General features: G+C 40.2%; 1 long non-coding RNA gene across 2 annotated transcripts in view; it reads left to right on the top strand.

Annotated features, from left to right (window-relative positions):
- The first annotated feature begins 6,113 nt into the window (after window positions 1–6,113).
- Window positions 6,114–16,287, top strand: part of LOC122464451 — a 35,330-nt gene continuing 25,156 nt past the window's right edge. For both annotated transcript variants that reach the window (XR_006288488.1, XR_006288487.1), the window contains exon 1: window positions 6,114–6,340. This is a non-coding gene — a long non-coding RNA (uncharacterized LOC122464451). The remainder of the gene's footprint in view (window positions 6,341–16,287) is intronic.

Genomic DNA, 16,287 nt, shown 5'->3' with positions numbered 1-16,287 from the left:
GTGTGGCTGTGTTCAAAGACATAAGGAGCTGCAATCATAAATGCCATTGCTATGTCTGTTTTAATAGGATAGCAGCCATCTCCTTGTTAGTTGCAGTTAGAAGAAGGCTTATTTTTATGTTTTTATTTTTTGCTGCCTTGGCTATTTGGGCATTCACTAGCAAGGAGTTGTCCAAAAGGACTCCAAGCACCTCAGACTGACCTAACTACTGATGGTTAGGAACATTGTAAAGGAAGCAAGTTCTGCAATGCACTTCCCTTTTGTACTAGCATCACCTCAGTCTTTTCTAGGTGCTGATTCATTTTACATCTTAATTCTGGAGAATGTTGCTGTTTAAATTTGCTGTAAAGGATGCCATGTGCATATTGCTAGTACTTCAGTCCATGTTGTCTCACCTGCTCATCTTTTCTTGGCACATCTTGGCACATCATGTCAACTTAAGTGCTTGGAAACTTGATCATATGCTGAGGTGTTCTGAATGATCCAGTTCACCTAAGCCTGGATTTCTTCGTCTCCCTAGATGGTTACTTGAGTGTTCACACTGGCTTCTGGCTAGCTGATAGCAGGCTCATAGGAAGACCTCTGGAAAAATACAATGAAGTAGATTGCTTGGAAATTGGTTGCTGGAGCAATCAGGCACAAATGTGTTTTTTGTACAGCTTGCAACAAACTGGACCCTTGTGTAGTAAAAACATAGAAGTTGACCATCTCAGCTAAGCAGTGATCTGCACCATGATGCAGCCCGATACAGTAGTAAGAAGACTATTTGTACTGTTGGGGTTATTCCGTCCACAATTCCTGTCCTATTCTAAATTAGAGACAGTCCAATTTTACAGCATATTCAGGTCTAGATCCTGTAACTTTATTCCTATTTTCCAATAGTCAATTTTACTGCGGTGTTTGGAGGTCAGCATGGTGGAGGATGATGTCCCAGTGATTAGCCTTACTCAAAGCAAGTCTGATCCAAGCGGTAGTGTGAACCCCTGTGCACAGTTAGCAATATTTTTGTGTGTAATGGATGTTCCACATAGACCTCACAGAGCTTAATATGCTCAGTTTCTCTGGTGTATTTAAGTTCCCCTCCAAAAAATTAAATAAGCTTATCAAAGAAATACTGGTTTATTTTACCAGCACTTGTTTGAGGAACAGGAATCCCAGAGTTGGTCTCCAAAATGTGTCCTTGCACTGCATCTAGCATAGTTGGGCACCAATCCAGATTGGGGCCTATTGGTGTACTGTAAAACAAATTCTTTATTGCTACCACATCATGAGTTGGCTATCAATGCTGTCTATTTATGCTCTTCACAGTGCCTGCAAGCTTGCAGGAATGGAAAGCATGTGTTCGTTGAATATAACGACTTACTCCACACCTAAACACATGGATGGCCTGTTTATGGGCACTAAGCAGTGTTTTTCTCATTATGACGATCATTGGTGGTGTGAATCTGTGCAGATGCTTAGATTCCTCTATGGCACAGAGGTGAAGAATGTGTGAAGCTTCCAGAGAATCAGGGCTACAGTGCAAAAGCTCTCAGCCAAGTACTGACAATGGAAGTGCTTTATTTTAATATGCTTGTAAAACAAGGCTTATGCAGAAGACTCTAATGAGCTAAAAGCTCATGCTTTGTACACTGCATGTTTATCTTGGTCTGTCTGAATCAAGAAGGTTATCTGACAGTCACAACCCAGTGCTTCCCCTCCAACCCCATCTAGGCAGGAACAACGAAATGCCATGTAGCGTTTATAGATGGTTTTGAAATGTCCTGGCTTTATTCAAATGTAACCTCTTTAACCTTATTTTGGTGAGTATGCTGTAAAGTAGACACAAGTATTTCCATTAAAGTTTATACCCCTGCTACTGCTCCTCTGTTCTCAGAAAAATGACATGACCGAGGCAGGAGAGAAAGCTAAGAAGGGTGTGTATGCCAAATGGGAAAATATTTATCCTCATTTCACTCTCCGTGATTAATCTGCAGCAGTTGCCAAAAGACATATTCATAACACATGGCAACCAGTGTTTCAATTAGAGATAGTGATGAGTTATAATGTGTTTATTTACATTTATGTTGGTCTTTGGAAATCTATATATGCCCTATTTTAATAACCCAAGGGAGGTATAGATTTTAAACTGTTTATTCTGTAGTTTGCCACAGTGGTGTAGAAGACAGTGTTTTTGCAATCATGACAAATTGACAGTGCCTTCTGATTTTCAGTCCACTTCTCAAAGTGTACATGAATGAAACATCCAGGTGGTGATGCTGCCCACTTTATAACTTTTAGCCCACTCATTAGACTAGCTGCCTGGGATGTGGGAGAGCCAGGTTCAATTCCCCCTCTCCACAGGAGAGGGAGAAAGGATTTGAACGTGACTATTTAAGTATTTAACCAAAGTGGAACATTCACTGGGCCAGAGAGAAAGCAAGAGTGAGTTAGTCTGTAGTTCAGTGCTTAGGGCAACCACCTGGGAGGTGGGAGACCCTGGGTCCAGTCCTCTTGTTCCAATCACTGTTTATTTATCCACAGTGGAACAGCTTCACTAGGAGAGACTGTTTACCACTCCCCAATTTTTGCATGATCTGCAAACTTTCAATTATTATTTTGTTTTCCTCTTGGTCATTAATAAAAATGTTAAATAGCATAGAGCAGTGATACTCAGCCTGAGGCTCGCAAGCCAGAAGTGGCTCTTTAATGTGTTTCCTGCAGCTCATTGCACCACAATATTAAAACACTGGTTAATAATTAAACCATACAATCAGGATGCTTTTACTATGTTATTAACCAATTAAGTTATCAACTTGCACTAAGTTACTAACTTATTTGATGTGAGAATAATATATATATTAAAAAAATTAAATATTTTCCCAGTCATACTGTTTAAATATGAGTATATAGTACTATAGTAAATGAAACCATGAATTCACACAACTGTGGCTCTTTTGGGTAATGTTGATTGCTAATTTGGCTCCTGAACTGAGGTCTGAGTACCAATGGCACAGAGCCAAGAACTGATCCCTGTGGGACCCCACTAGAAACATGGCCCCCGATTGGTCCAGGCATCCTATTTACCCCAGGAGGAATTCCAGGAAGTTTCCATGCAGCAAAATGGACTCCCTTACCAGCTATAGCAATGTAACAGCGCTACCTCTCTGCTTGCTCTTGGACTCCTGATCCCAGCTGTGACTCTTGGTTGTGATCCCTATTTCCTGACTCTTGATCTGATCTTTAGTGCTGTTCCTGGCTTCTGACTGCCACTGCTCTGATCGCTAAGCCTGACTGCCTAAGCCCTGGTAATACACCCATTTACAATTACATTTGGAAACTTATCAGTTAGTGAGCTTTTAATCCACTTAATATGTCCCATGTTAATTTAATATTTTGGTTTTAAAAATCTAGAAAGATGTCATGCGGTACCAAGTCAAATGCTTTACAGAAATCTAAGTATATTACATCAACAGTCTTATCTTTATCAACCAACCTTGTAATCCCATTAAAGAGATATCAAGTTAGTCTGATAGGATCTATTTTCCTTAAACCCATATTGATTGGCATTAATAACATTACCCTCCTTTAATATCAATAGAGTCCTGTATCAACTGCTCCATTATCTAACCTGCAATTGACATGAGACTGACAGGCCTATAATTACCTAAATCATCCTGTTCATCCTTTTTAAATATTGTCACAATGTTAGTTTTTTTCCAGTCTTCTGGAACTTCCCTGGTTTTCCAAAATGTATTGAATAAAAATTAATGATCCATCAAGCTTCTCAGCCAGCTCTTTTAAAACTCTTAGATAAAAGTTAACTGAAACTGCTGATTTTAAAATGTCTAATTTTAGTAGCTGCTGTTTAACATCCTTCTCAGATATTAGCAGAATATAAAAAGTGCATAATATGACTAGATCATCTTTTTTCCCCAAATACAGAACAGACATATTTATTGAACCATTGTGCCTTTTCTGCATTATTATTTATTTTACCATTTCCATCTAGTAAGAGACCAATACACTTAGGATTCTTTTTGTTCTTAATAACCTAAGAAGGAGGTTTTTAAGTGTATGTCTACATTGCAATGAGACACCTGCAGCTGGCCCGTGACAGCTGATTTGAGTTCACTGGGCAGTGTAGACATTTGGGTTTGAGCTTGCCCCTGGCTCTAGTATACTATGAGGGGGGAGGGTCTCAGAGATCAGGCTGCAGCCCAAGCCCTAATGCCGACATCAAAATTAAACATACCTTTAATCTGAGCCCAAGTCAGCTCCTCCCCATTTAAAATAGCCATTTCCTGGACCTCTTTAAGGCTGTCACTTTATAAGGCACCATCGTTTTCCCATAAGCCCAGCCAAGTCAGGAAAGAATTCACAAACCCTCAGGGTCGTCCCTAGCTATTCTGGAGCCCTACGCAGCCCCCCTGCGGAGGGGGGTTGTGGGGCCCCATGCCTCCATGTGGGGGGGGGGGACTGGCCCCAGGCCTCTGTGGGGGGGGGGCTGGCTTGGGGGCACTGAGGGGAACCGCCCCCCAGCACTCACTGGTGGCACGGCTGGGGCCAGGTCGCTGCACTTCCCACTGCCAGTGAGTGCAGGCTCGGCCCTGCTGCAGTCCTTAGGGGCGGGAAGTGGCAGGGTGGGGGCGGAGGCTTTGGGGAAGGGATGGAGTGGGGGCGGGGCTGGGGCAGAGCAGCGGGGGAAGAGGCAGGGAGTGGGTGGAGCAGAGATGGGGGCCCTGGGGAAGAGGTGGGTCAGGAGCTAGAGCAGGAGGTGCCCTACACAGCTGTGTACTTTTCCTATGGGTAAAGATGGCCCTGCAAAAACCCTCACCTCAGTAAGTTCTGCCCCATTCTCTCTAACTGAGAGAATCCCAATTCAAAGCAGTTTTCTGATAGTTACATGTAAATTCCACAATCTCTGTGGCCTCTAGAGATTTAGAAATTTCTTACCTGATAATTTTCTCTGTTAGCAGTTTCTCTCCAAATTCATTATGCCTGGGCTAATGCCTACCACCTGTGGAATTCGGAGACAATTCAGTGTTGCTGCTGGAGGCTCCCTTCAGCTCAAGCCACCAGAAGAGCTCTTCCACAGCTGTAGACATGCCAGCAAGCATTTGTTAGCATTAAGACAACTTGATATAATGTATTAAATTAATCATAAGACAACAGATGTCTAAGTATCCCGTTAGAGAAATAAATAATTTATATTGTGGGCATTTACCAGGCTACCTGGGTGGGTTGAATTTGGAAAGAAGCCGCTAACAGAAAGAAAATGATCAGGTAAGAAATTTCTCATTCTGTTGCCCAGCTTCTCTCCCCATTCATTACTCATGGGAAGTAGCAAACAATGAATTCCAGAAGTAGGGAGGAAAGGATAAGCAGAGTTCAATTATTATAGTGGGAAAATAGGCAAGAATAGAAGTTCTGTCCATCTAAAGCAATAATTTTTTAAACAAATTAAGAAGTTATGAGGGAACCAATCAGTAGCACCTTTCTACCAAAGGATGTTTCCCCAGTGGAATAGAAACTTACTTTACAAATCTTTGTCAGATAAGGTTCATATACTTTTCCTCCAGTTCCTCTAAAGACTTCTATGATGTTTCTCAGATGCCTAGTATGCCAACTCATGCAGGATTTTTAGGTCTTCCCTGCAGCAACCTTGAGGCTCTGAGGCCTTGGCATTTTGGATGGAATGAGATGAACAGGGTACGTTTGGTGTATGTATTCCATATCCTTAATATATGTCTTTAGAGCTCTAAGAATACCTATTTATGCCACAGCTTTCTAAGGATTAGAACAATATTGGAGAACTATTTCTCAAGAATTGTGGGAAAAGGAACTTACCTTTAACAGAAAGGCTTGAGGAGCTAGAAGAATAATCTTTTCCTCATGAAAGGGGCAATGCGGTTCTTGTATGGTCATGGGAACTAATTCCAAAACCTGCCTTTCAGAGATAATGGCAACTGGAAAGGCCAGCCATAGGCTTGTCTAATTTTCAGTGTGCTTAAACTTGGCACCTGATATTCAAAAGAAGGATCCTATGTGTCTGTCTACAAAATGCTGTTGTGGCTGGTACCCACAGTTCAAGAGTGCTTGGTTTTATTACTCCAACCAGATCTCCCGGAGAATCTATGGTGTAGCAAGATCACTCGAACTTTGGGATTATTACAATATTTTTTAGCACAATGGCATCTAGAAGTTAAGGCCCCACTGTGCTGAGAACTGCACAACCAAAGAGACCGTTCCTGCCCCGAAGCGCTTTCTGTTTCCCCTCTCACCAGAAATGCGAATTTGACCAGACCACTGAAAGAAATACCCTGGTTGAGTTCAGTCTGGATACCAAGCTGCATCAGAGGTTAGTGGGAAAATTGTGCTGAACTACACTTCTCTTCTGATGCCCAGACTGTTAATTGCAGGTGTTCCTTGTCTGAGTGAAAGTGTTCCTGTAAATTTTTTTTTTAACAGTGAGGGTAATGAACCATTGGAATAATTTACCATGGGTCATGGTAGATTCTCCATCACTGGTAGTTTTTAAAATGAGATTGGATGTTTTTCTAAAAGATCTGCTCTAGAAATTATTTTAGGGAAGTTCTGTGGCCTGTGTTGTACAGACGGTCAGACTAGATAATCCCAGTGATCCCTTTTGGCCTTGGAATCTATGGTCTCTAGGCAGTACGCTGTTCATCCCAGCCTGTGGATCATGCAACGGAGGAGGGGTTTTAGTACACATACCTCAATTGTGGAACTAGAATGCTAGATGTCCCCGAAAGTCTGCCTGCCTGCCTGCTCCTTCAGACTGGCTAGCACCCAAGTAAGTAATGTAGGAGCAACCTAGTGCCACTTCAGGTTGCCAGGTGACCGGTTTTCAACCAGAAAATCCAGTTGAAAAAGGGTCCTGGAAGTGTCCGGTCAGATGTACAGAGTGGACACAAAATCCAGTTACCATGGGTTGGGGGGAGGTGCCAGGTCATCAACCCGAGCCAGTTCCTGCTCAGCTCGGGCTGCCTCCTACCTGCATCGCATGGGCAGGCAGGCTCTGCGTCAGACTGAGCTCTGGAGCAGAGGGAGCCCAGAAGGGGGAGGGGGGGCAGGGAGGTGGAGAGGATCCAGCTATGAGGAAGGGGGAGAGCGGAGAGCAACAAGGGGATTTTCTGTAGTGGAGCTGTGGCTCTTTGCAGAGTTGGACCTAACATGCTGGTCTGTCACTGTGACCCATATCCAGCTTTGCAAGGGTCAGCTGGCTGGGAACAGAGAGGAAATAATTCACCTTTCATAGAGCCTGTAAGGGCTGCCTCATATAGGGAGCACCACATAGATTTAAACCAGGTGGCTGCAGGATAGCTCTGCCATGCCTGAGTGGAGGCAGAGGAGTCTGAGAGGGAGGTGCTGCAGGGGCAGATCCAGCTGGTTGAAACCAGCAGGCTGCTATTTACCCATTCTGGAGAAAAGAGGAAGAAGAAGATTGTAAGTTGCAACTGCGCAAAATTGAGTAAAACTAAATGTTTGTAAATGAAATGGTCAGGAGAAACTGAACTGCCAACCTGTTCCACCACCTGAGGCAGAAAATCTGGTGGCCTGAGCTGAAAGGGGAAGCTCAGGCCACTGGAGCTCCAGCAAAAACATTGACAGCCTCCAAATTCCATGGGTGGGGGGGTATAACCCAAGAGGAATGAATAAGGAGCTTCTACCACCCAAGCTCTCCCTCTAGATCCATAAAACACACCATAGTGGGTGGACCACACATTAATCTAACAGAGGGCTTCATTACTAATTAAGTATCCAAAGTGGTACTGGGACTGAGCCCTCACAGCAGGCAAAATTCTTAGTCTGGTGTTGATCAGTCACTGAGTCCACAGGGTTGATTTTAAACTCCTTTATAGCCCCACCCTCAGCCTTTTTGCTCTCATTGGCTCAGCTCTTAGAATGGGATGTGACATGTTAAGGGGGGTGCCTACAAAGAAAACTGCCTGTACAGCGTCAGAACAGCTACTAAGGATGTCTGGCAACTACCACACCCTGTTCTGGAAGTTTCTGGATCTTTCTAGCTGAATTTCTCTGCCTTGCTTTCTGCGGGACATGTGCAGAGACACAAGTTCCGTGTCTCCTTCCCACAGCTTTTGTTTTCTACCCTTTCCCTGGAGAAACAAAGTCAAATGCTGCCATATTAAGCATATGGGTTATAGATGCATAAAGGCATTAAATTTACACTTACTCTATCAGTTATAAATATCCATTTAACATTCTGAGATGCAACATCATTTTTAGAAATTCTGTCATTTAATTTAAATGTAATATTAAATCCAGTTAGTATCCACGGATTGTGAAAGGGTAAACCAAGGGTGTAAAATATGCAGTAAAAGATTTGTACAATGCACACAGAATGGTATTTTCCTGTAATTGGAAATAAAAACTTGATCTTGAATTCAATCACTTGCTGCTCTGGCTCATCCAATAAAATCTAGTCCAAGAAAATTCTGATTAATATATGGATCCAATATACTAATGTATCACAACTAGATGAAAGTCTTGTATTTTGGCTTTTGGTAGCAGTGTCAGTGGTTCATTGTGGAGAAGCAACACATTTATGTTAACTGTAATATGTAGAAGCCTTTTCTAAAATTGGCAGCAAGCATCCCATCTGAAGGAACCCAGAGCAAAATTAGAACTGTGGGGTTTATTGTTATTTTTTGTTTTGAGGGCCTCAGCAGTGCACATACAGGACATAAATAACCACTATTGTCAACACCTAAGGACTTATAACTATTTAAAATGCTTGGTGACAATTTGAGGAACTTTTGCATTGCTCCCTCTTGCGAACTACTTAGATAATCTGGAGCTGGTTGTGCAATACAACACCCCATTGTTTGCTGCTCTAATGCAGTCTAACTCAGTGTAATGATAAACATTGCAAGGGCCATACTTTTCAGTTGAATCATATTTATCAGACTTTTGTCTTAACTGTCTATTACTTTGACTCAAATTTACTGTACAAAGTATAGAACCTCTATTTCATGCGGGCTGGGAGTTCTGGTTTACCACAGTTTTATCACTTTGAATCAGTAGACTGCTGCAGGAAACTCGTTACAGAACACTGAGTAGAGTTGGCTCACTTCATCCTGGGTGTTACTCCATGCATTTCAAATGGAGATAGGCAGCCAAATTCACTCAATGCAGCTTGGAATAAGCAGGTGGATCTCTCATAGAAGTTTCTGGGCCAAATTTAGAATTGCTGTAAATAGTAGTTTGTTACACATCAGGTGTAAAATGGTCAAGAAATGGCCTTGTGTCTCAAACGTGGGTAATTTGCACCAATGTATCGTCCAATAGAGGTGCAAAAAAAATGTAATTTGCATTCTGAAGAAATGGAACAGGTGTATAACAGTAAAAAGAACTATAGGGAGTGGTTTGTTTTATATGCTCTCTCCTCTCCTCTACCTCCCCTCACATGCTGCTTAAGCCTGCACAATCTCTAACACTTCTGAGCCCTAATTCAGTTTGGTATTCAGCAGAATTGACTTTCATTGATTTATGCCAGGACTTAATTTTTTTCCCCACCAAATACCCAATCGCTTTTGCACACTCACAAAATGGCAAATCAGTGTAAGTCATGCTACTTTGTAATCCGTTTTAATATTCATTTACATTTGACATGTATTTTATGTCATTGCTGAATTTGGATTATTATACAAATTAAACCCATGCAAGACTGAATGGTTTAGAGGACTGGTAATGGATTTAGTACTTGTCACCTATAAAATACTGGTACAATTCTAATCAGACAAAAATTTATCACCATATGATCTGTTATAAAATGAATTTGGTCACTTTTTGGTTCCCAGTGCATGGATATCAACATCCATCTAATTAGCATCCTTGTTGGCTATCCCAGCTGAGAGGTCAAGGATTTAAACAGAGAGGGATATTGAACTACCTGGTTTTCCTATCTTCAGATCAGGAATGAGGCACATTCACAGGGTAATCTGAGGAAATAGGAATGCTGTCTGTGTTATAGCTATTCTTCATCCTCTGGAGCTGCCAATCAGGCATGTTTCAAAAGCATTACATTTATATTAAAAATTGTAAATCCTACCTCCTTTCCAGCTATGCATTTTCCTATTTCTTTGTCTCTAATTCTGGGGCAAATCTGACAATTAATGGGAGTTCTCCTGTGTAAGGCAAGGATTTTGACCGTCCTCTGGATCTTTGTCCCAGATTTCATCCTTGGCAGGTGGAGACCTATGAAACAAGTTGATATTTTAGAGGCTAGTTTGTGAATCAAATATTTTGTTTGTACGTTTTCCTTTGGGTTTGGATGGGTTTTTTAGGTTTTATGAAGCTTTCCAAAATACTTCAGGAGTTCAGAGTGCTACCACGCCCCTCCAGAGCCAAACAAGTTGCTTTCCTCATTGACAGGCTTCAGAGTGGTAGCTGTGTTAGTCTGTATCAGCAAAAAAACCAAGGAGTCCTTGTGGCCGCTTAGAGACTAACAAATTTATTTGGGCATAAGCTTTTGTGAGCTAAAACCCACTTCATCGGATGCATGCAGTGGAAAATACCGTAGGAAGATATATATATATACACAGAGAACATGAAAAAAACACCCATTTTTTCATGTTCTCTGTGTGTGTATATATACCTTCTTACAGTATTTTCCACTGCATGCATCTGATGAAGTGGGTTTTAGCCCACGAAAGCTAATGCCCAAATAAATTTGTTAGTCTCTAAGCGGCCACAAGGACTCCTCGTTTTTTTTCCTCATCGAGAAATCTCACTTCAAAAGAAAATTACAACTTCAGCTGGCTTTTTTTTCCAAATGCTTGCATTACTCAGAAAATCTGAGTTCATCCTGTTTTGAGAGATTTCTGATTTATTTTTCACAGTCAAGTTTGCCGTGTTTACTGTATGTGTGTCCACTTTCCTCTCAAAAAAATCTGCAGTGACCTCTGGTCTGATTTCAGTTTAAGGAAAGAAAATAGTAATGTAAAAAAGACACTGCTTCTCTGCCATTACAATGAAAAACATCTGCTGAGGCATTTACAGGCATAAATCTCCTATTATGGACATGACTATTAATTAAAATATCAGAGTCTTTTTTCCAAATAAGGAACTTAATTGTAAAGCTCTATTTGAATATCATAATCTTAGTAATGAAAGGAAGAATTCTGTTTCTATTTTTCCTTGGTATTGCTGTAAAGTGGAGATTGCCAGATTATGCTCCATGGTAATCTTGTTGGTGGTCCAGAGAGCTGGTTGGTCACAGGATGCTGGCTCCTTTTTGTTTCCCGCTGCTAAATTGCTTTAAATGCTTTCCTAATATTGCTCTTCGACAAAAGGAAGTGCAGAAGCTGCCAAAGGGTCACAAATGGCAGGAGAAGTGGCTTGCATGATCACGAATGTGAGCACAGGTGGTCTGAAACGAATCTCTTTTAAAACGCTGTTCATATATCAACAAATCAGTAATATAAAAGGAACATAAAAATGTCTTTAAAGTTGGAAGGATACCAAATTTATATTGCCTGGGCCTGCTTGGCAGTTTGGGAGCAGTGTACATCACACTGCCTTGCTGGAGTAGGGATTTGTTTTGGAATCTTTGTTTGTTTGCCTAAGTCAGGGTCTGGTCTACCTTATTTCAATCTTGCATGATTCATATTGGTCCATTGAAGAGGCTGCACTGGCTAGCTCTGGACAGAGTGACAGTGTTTTCTCCCCTATTAGAGGGCAGGTTCTCATGGCACAAGTCTTCTAAGGGAATAATAAGTCTTTCCGTGGAAGTGTCCTATCTATCTTTCCCCCAAAAGATTTTCCATTCACAACCTGTACAATGTTTCCTTCCTATTGAGGTCCAGTCTGAACATGAGACATGTTTTTTAAATGTGGACTCTGTCATGTAAAAACTTTCCTAATGATTTATTTAAAAGGATCCTCCCTGTTTTAATAAGTAGGGCTAACTGTGGTGAATAATCAGTGTACTGCTGTGTTTTGATTAAAAGTGAAAATGTATCCTCTACAGAATTTTCTAGACTTTTTTTTTCTTTCTCCAAACCCATATCTAATCGAGAAGCAGAAATAATTTTCCAAAATACAGTAAATGTAGTGGGTGTGTCAAACATTTAGCTAACGGATCTGGCCATGGATTTACTGTAACAGCATTTGTTAGAAATTGTGAATGATGCCTATTTTTACTGGAGTGAAGTAACATTTAACCAGAGGTAATATATATGATAAACTTGCAACACTAGCTAACTGAAAAACACATGGGAACAGCATGTGTGCCAATTCAAATAGAGTTTTATTAAATGCACCTGATTTTAAGCTACCTTTTAGTATCCCATTTAATAGTTTAATGAGAACCAGTTATCACACAAATTTGTGTGTGTGTGTTATAGAATTCAGCAAGCTACAGGTCTGACATGCATATCAATTTACACAGAGAGCATCAGAAAAGAATAATGAGGGCCTTTACTGTAAATAAATATCGGAATTCTACATGGCCTTCTATATCAACACAGTACTTTCACAATCTGCTGAAAACATCTGAAGCAGAAGCTATCAAAGCTTTCCTGAGACCTTTTAACATAAAGACTGTGTCATGAATTAAAGAGCTCAAGCTATTGACTACAAACGAGGACTCTAAAATTACCAATGAAGAATAGTACCTATGAGTGACCATTCTTACATTAATATCTGCAACCACTGAAATGGCCACTTGCTCCTTGAAGGCAGGAGAGCAACCTATTATGGACATGTCCTAATGTCCTCTTTCAGCTGCCATTTCACTGAAGTGCCAGGTGCAAAAGATGTGCTTTAAAGGAAACTATAGAAGAGGGTAATGGTCACAGCGATTACAAACTGATAATTGCTTACTCAGTATTTCCTCATTTCAGCCAACTGCCTGCTTCAGTAATTATTTTCCTGTTCTCTATTGCTGTAAATGATGTGCCTGAAGTTGGGGACTGCATCTCTTCTTTATAACTCTAAGCCTCTATTGAAATCCTGGAAATGTAGCATTAGTTTTAGTATATCTGATTATGAAATTGCAATCTTAACCCTGGAAACAGCCACGCTTTGTAGTGTATAGTTACTTTTAGGTTTCATAAAATTCTTCCCCCTCTCATGTCCTTATGAGGTACTTAAAAACCCAATAGATTTCTTGCTGAGTCTGGTGTGAGAGAAGATTTGACTTCAGACCATTAACCACATTTTTAGTAATCTTATAGTTCTGAGTTCTGTTTGCAGATATGTAGGGATGATGGGGATCAGATAGCACCACACATCTTGTAAAGTCAACTAATGTATCTGTAGCTGTTGATTTATGTAGGATACAATAGAAAAGTATATAATAGTATTCACAAAAGTGTGAGGGCATTTTACATTTAAAAATATAATTTGGGGGGGTGCTGAAATATGGGGATTGGCACCTACAACTATGAAATTATTGAGTGCTCTTAAAACAACAACGAAAAAGAAAATAAAGTGATTGTCAGGCCTCTTTATGCAATCTTTATTCCCTCAGTTGGTTTAGTTGACTGTTATGATACTACTCATGTGAGTAAGGAATATCTGATTGAATAGAATTTGCAAGATCACACTCAAATTAACTATATATCTATTTTATGTGGCCTCCAAAACCGTAGATTCAACCTTTTGGATGTTGCATGAAAGCAAAATTCCATGGCATGGATTACTAAGAGCTCTCCTGTAGTTTCAAATTTATATTGAGGGTACACAAGTTAATGAAAGGGGCTAAAGGAAACAAAACCTACAATTCCCCTTTCTCAGAGCAGAGGAAAGTGAATTGTTTGAAGAGGCCAATTATGGCAGCTGAGATCAATATAGCAGAGAGAAAGGGCAAAATGGCAGATGATGACAGATTATCATATGAATTACATCTTTGCTTGAAGGAACAATTATCACAGCACCTGTTGAAAGCTTTTTTTAACTACTTCAGTACAGAAAACCTTCTACCAATGAACAAAAACCTCAATAATATTGATTTAAAAAACAGAGAAAATGCCTGTTGTGGTTAGAAGTTGCAGACCAGGGTAACAGATAAACTACTCACTAAAATCTGGCAGATTGCAGGCATAGTGTCTATAAAATGAAATTGATCAAATTGTTTTTCAAAGATTGAGTCCTAGCAGATAATGCTATGAAATTCTTCAATGTTAGCCACAAAGCCACTGATCTGTGTGAACCTATAGAGTAGGCTTTGATTGGAACTACTTACTTGTTACTGTAGAATGATTTGTAATAAGTATTACTTTCAGCAAGTGAATTAAAATACTATACAAATCCCACACAGCGTCTCTAATCACAGATAATTCCCTTTCATAGAGATTCAGTCTAGGCACAAGCAAAAGACAGGGTTCTCTGCTGTTTGTGTTTGTGCTGGCCATTGAAACTTCGGATTTCCAAATTAATGAATACCTCCCCAGACAGAGGGAGGTATTCATGAATACCTTCTCTTCTCCATCCATCCCCCATGCTGTTCGACATCCTTAATAATCTTTTGCTCTGTACCTTTTACATTTCTAATATGTCTTTTTTGAGATGGAGCAACCAGAGCTACACGCAGTATTCAAGGTGTGGGAGTACCATGGATTTATATAGTGGCATTATAATATTTTATGTCTTATTATCTATCTCTTACCTAATGGTTCCTAAAATTGTTAGCTTTTTTTGACTGCCACTGCACATTGAGTGGACGTTTTCATAGAACACAATGACTCCAAGATCTATCTTGAATGGTAACAGCTAGTTTAGACCCAACCATTTTGTGTGTATAGTTGGAATTATGTTTTCCAACGTGCATTACTTTGCATTTATCAACGCTGAATTTCATCTGCCATTTTGTTGCCCAGTTACCCAGTTTTATGAGATCCCTTTGTAACTCTTCACTGTCTGCTTTGGACTTAATTACCTTCAGTAAATTGGTATCATCTGCAAATTTATGCCACCCGTTTTTCCAGATCGTTTATGAATATGTTGAAAAGCCCTGGTCCCAGTTCAGATCCCTGGGGAACACCACTATTTACTTCTCTATTCTGAAAACTGACCATTTATTCCGACCTTTCGTTTCCTGTCTTGTAACCAGTTACTGATCCCTACTTTCTTTGCTTAAGAGCCTTTGGTGAGGGACCTTGTCAAAGGCTTTATAAAAATCCAAATACACTATATCCATTGGATCACCCTTGTCCGCATGTTGTTTGATCACCTCAAAGAATTCTAAAACTTGGTAAGGCATGATTTCCCTTTAGAAAAGCCATGTTGACTCCACCAACAAATCACGTTCATTCCAATAATTCTGTTCTTTACCATAGGTTCAAACAATATTCCTGGTACTGAAGTTAGGCTATTTAGCTTCTCCACAATGGCCTTGTCTTCCTTGAGTCCTCGTTTAACACCTTGATCGTCCACTGATTACACCTCTGATTGTTTGGCTTCCTGCTTCTGATATACTTACAAAAAAAATGCTGTTAGTTTTTCAGTCTTGCTAATTGCTCTTCAAATTCTTTTTTGGCCTGCCTAATTATACTGTTACACTTGACTTGCCAGAGTTTATGCTCCTTTCTATTTTCCTCAGTAGGATTTGACTTCCAGTTTTTAAAAGATGCCTTTTTGCCTCTAACTACCTCTTTTACTTTGTTTAGCCATGGTGGCAATTTTTTGGTCTTCTTACTAGTCTTTTTAATTTGGGGTATACTTAATTTGAGCCTCTATTATAGTGTTCTTTAAAAGTTTCGATGCAGCTTGCAGGCATTTCACTCTTGTAACTATTCCTTTTAATTACCATTTAATTAGCTTCCTGATTTTTGTGTGGTTCCCCTCTCTAAAGTTAAATGCTGCTGTGGTGGGCTTCTTTGGTATTTTCCCACCCCCAAGGGTGTTAAATTTAATTATATTACAGTCACTATTACCAAGCTTCTGTCTGCCACACCGTACCTTCCTTCTACCTGGCACCTACTTTTAGTTTCTGTCCTGTTTTCCCTGCCCTATTATTCTTGAGGAGATGGCACATAGTCAAAGATTGCTTGCTTGGGAATTTGAAAACTTTTCTGTGTAATGCTACTTTGTCGATAATGTATTTTCTGCAAAAGCAACTGGATTATTTTCCTCTCCATTAGATATGACCATATTTCAAGATCTTTCTTGGTTTTCTGTAATTTCTGGTTTTCTTTCCACAAGTTAGACACTTTTTATTTAGGATTTTTGACTTTTAGAGTTTGCAAAGGCTTAGCTTTCTTCTGTATGCATCTTCTAGGGTTTGTCACACCTGGTTTCTAGCATGTGCATCTGACTCTA

The sequence above is a fragment of the Chelonia mydas genome, chromosome 2 (assembly GCF_015237465.2).
Source record: "Chelonia mydas isolate rCheMyd1 chromosome 2, rCheMyd1.pri.v2, whole genome shotgun sequence".
NCBI classification, from domain to species: Eukaryota; Metazoa; Chordata; order Testudines; family Cheloniidae; genus Chelonia; species Chelonia mydas.
Note: the sequence above shows the minus strand (reverse complement) of the source record. Positions and strands in the feature narration are given on the sequence as shown.